Consider the following 3724-nt stretch of genomic DNA (forward strand, 5'->3'; position numbering starts at 1 on the left):
AAAAATTGCGGCAAATTCATGTAACGAATTGCCAGAGGTTTCTCTTAGTTTATAATTTTTAAACACTTCAGATGACTCTGAAAATGGCCGGTAACGAATTGCCAGAGGTTTGATTGAACAGTTTGAAACACCGTGAGAATACTATGAGTGGCGCGAAATCAGTGATCGAATAGTAACGATTCTTGCAGCAATTTACAGCCGTTGTGGGAAACAATCGCAAAACTTGCACTGAGGTTTTCGATTTGGATCTACCTGGGAGTAGTCCACATTAAGAATATCCGTAAGGAATATGTAAAAGGAGGTCACATGAATCTGATGCTCATAGATCCAACTTGGGTTTGGGAACAAAGCAATTCTTTTGTCTACCGCGTATCCTCATCAGTATGTGAGAAGAGCTCTGTGAAGGAGAGCTAAGCTGGGACATTAGTCTTGTAGCCTGGTCCCCAATGTACCTATTCGGGCAGACTCTGACTCTCAGGGAATCATTCTACTGAACTAAGCAAGGTTATAACAATTTTAAAATAAACAGCGGAACAAACCTGGTGTGTTAGTCCGGTGTACCTTGGTGGCGAGCAGCAGAGCGGAGGAAGCCCAGAGCCGGAGGCGCCTAGTCGAGGAGGAAGGTGAGTGAGCAGATCGCGATGGGGACCTTCCTCCATTTCGAATCGGGCAATCTGTCAGCGAAATTTCAGGATGCCAGCTCGGATCCAATCTGCGTCGAAAAATCAAGGAGTGAATGCGGAGCGGAGGAAGGGGTGGTGGAGCCAGTGGAGAGTGACGGAGGGCGAGGGATTGCCGGCAGCCGGCGTCGGGCAATTTTCCGAGCGGCAACGGAAACCGGGCAATTCCTCCGCCCAGATAGACTACTCCATGAAAAAGTTCTAACCAATAAAGGTTTCATTAAAAAATAAATAAAAAATAAAAAACGAACGCATTTAACTATTTAACTTGATTTACGAAATTGGAAAAAAAAAAAAAAACACTAGTTACCATCCAACTTTCCCTGGTTTGAAAACAGACCGTTAAGTTGGCAGCCTGACTATCGATAACCAAATAATACACGTGGAAAGGCATCTATCGCAATGCGAGATGCACGTTCAATGCACCTGTCACGGTTTTGAATTTAATTATAATAAATAATTAAATAAACATTAATAAAATGTTTATTTTAAGTTATGTGTGGGGTATGGGCAATTTCAAGTTGAGTCAGTTGCCACTTAATCTTACCCAGACTGGCCTTCACGGGAAGATGACAGACGAAACCGACAAGATCGAATAAATGAAATGCTGCTGGCGGGGACAGCGAAGCTTCACAAAAGATACACTCCCATATTTCCGGCTTTCTGACCAGTTGTTCACCCACAGAATAATGTTAAATAAAATAAAGTAAACATACAATTGAAGATACAATTGAAGATACCTAGCGGTCATAACAAACCTTCCGGGAAGCACTTTTCAATTCAAAATAATTTATTTATATAAACTGCCCTGCACATTTTTAGCTACACGCTTGTCCATCATTGACTAGTTATCATACATTTTCGTTGGTTCCTTTGTCCTCTTTTCTTCTGGGAGTTGAAGTGCTAAACTCTCGTCCTCTCAGAAATTTTTCTGGACATGGAGGAACTAGAGAACTCAACTAGTGAAACAGTTGAGGATGGCGCTATCGAAGTCGCGCCTCTGCTCCAGTTCGCCATTTTCTTTTACTTGAATCATAATGTGCGCAGGTTGAATCATCAGCGCCATGTTTCAAGTCTTTTGATCTTCGTTGGAAAAACACAAATTGGAGGTATGCTCAAAACCAGCTGTATGGTGAACAATGGCTCTAATATTGAAGAGAACATGTGCTTGAATGTGGCCAAATATCCAACTGGTTTGGATAAAAAGGTAAAAGATTTTGAAAAACCAGTGTTGTTCTATTAACACAACTCAAAATCTATACAAGTTTATGAGTTGCAGAGTCATCCATTTAGAAACTAACTGGGTTTAATAGGGAACACATCCAAAAACTCTTTTGGTAGTTGGATAGACTTGACCATATAGTAAAATCAAGCATAGATTAAAAATTAGTTATGAGCCCCTCAATAAAGAGGGACATCATCTGCTCTTCTAAGGTATTTCCTGTTTTTTCATAGGAGAGAGCAAGGTGTAAGGTCATAAAAATATGGGAAAGATCAAGGTGTATCATTTCCCATAATAATTTTGTCCTTCGTGCTCTTTGCAATATGCCATTGTTCAAACATGAAGTTGGTGTCAGAAATCCTTAAGGAGTTCAATGAACTTTCGAAAGATGGATCGTTCCTTTGGGGATTTGACAAACCTCCAAGAAATGGATTTGTTCTCCAATTTGGGAACTTGACGAACCTCCAATTTGGGTAACTTGATGAACCTTCGACACATGGACTTGTCCTCCAGTTTGAAGATGCTTCCAAATGGTTTCACAATGAAATTTAATTTAATACATGGCAAGTCTATGTATAATGGAATTTCATAATTTTCCAGATGATTCCATATTTTTGCAAATGGAATTTAATTTGTTATAGAAAAAATCTATGCATGATGGAATTTGGATGTGGACAAATATCCAACCGGTTTGGATGAAAAGGTAAAAGATTTTGAAAAAACAGAGTTGTTTTATTAATACAACTCAGGATCTACACACATGAGTTGTACTCCACTTTGTAGATGATTCCAAAATTTTGATGGAATTTAACTTGATACAGGGCAAATCTATGTATAATGGAATTTAATGTGCCACTTTGGAGATGCTTCCATATTGTCTTGAAGATGGAATTTAATTTGTTATGGGGCAGGTCTATGTGTAATGGAATTCAATATAATTTTGTTACAAATTGGCCATGGAGTTGCATAAAGATAAGGATGGAAAACAGGGGCATGTGGGTGGAAACCCCACTGATTGCTTGGATGCTTGGAGCCGTCGGAATATAAAAACAGGGGCATATGGATGAAAATATCTACTGATGCTGCTAACCCTTTGAGACATGATACCTTATGGTGATCCAGGGATGCGCTAGGTTGAATTGTGTTGAACCCTTGGGGTTGTTGAAGGGAGAACCTTTAAGATGGAATCTGCTGAACACTTGAGGCAGTTGGAGAAAGTTGAAGGCTTTCGCTGCCCCAAACTGGAGGAGCAGTGATGTATTGGGAGAGCATATGAGTCATATGCCGTATAAAATGAATTGCGATGAATCCTACAATACTGTAATGTCCATTACTATGTATTTCATTTTGCCAACACTAGTTGTTCAGCACAATCTCTCCATGTGAAAACAAAGTACTATTTAATTTAAATTTTATTCATTCACCCATGCTGATGATGATCTTCTCATTATACTCCTACCGTTTTATGATTGTCGATTTTGAGAGAATGTTAATCTTTTTACTTCTGTCCTACTTCTAATTCAATAGTTATGGATAATGAAAAATGGGCCACCATGCTCTGTTTTGTTAGTATAGACAGACTGTTTTCAAACTGTTTGGCTATGGATAATGAGAGATGAACTGTTACAAATTGTTTTCATGTAGAGACTGTTTATTTGCATATGTTCACCATTTTCGTAGCATAGTTTGAAGTCCAAATTTTGTACATTATTGCATTTACAGACTAAAACATCAAAGACTAACATTGAAAAACAATTACAATCTAGCAACGTTATACTAGGTTTTAAAAAAAACAATAAACAATGGTAGCCATATTTTGGCA

At 38.7% G+C, this 3724-nt stretch overlaps 1 long non-coding RNA gene across 1 annotated transcript; it reads left to right on the forward strand.

Moving 5' to 3' along the window:
- Nucleotides 1–1501: 1501 nt before the first annotated feature.
- LOC149206047 (uncharacterized) lies at nucleotides 1502–3403 on the forward strand. Its single transcript, XR_016251908.1, has 2 exons — nucleotides 1502–1887; nucleotides 2724–3403. It is a non-coding gene; the product is annotated as an uncharacterized LOC149206047 (long non-coding RNA).
- The last annotated feature ends 321 nt before the right edge of the window (nucleotides 3404–3724 follow it).

The sequence above is a fragment of the Pinus tabuliformis genome, chromosome 1_2 (genome assembly GCF_031772625.1).
Source record: "Pinus tabuliformis cultivar Carrire ecotype Pingquan chromosome 1_2, CPIR1, whole genome shotgun sequence".
NCBI lineage: Eukaryota > Viridiplantae > Streptophyta > Pinopsida > Pinales > Pinaceae > Pinus > Pinus tabuliformis.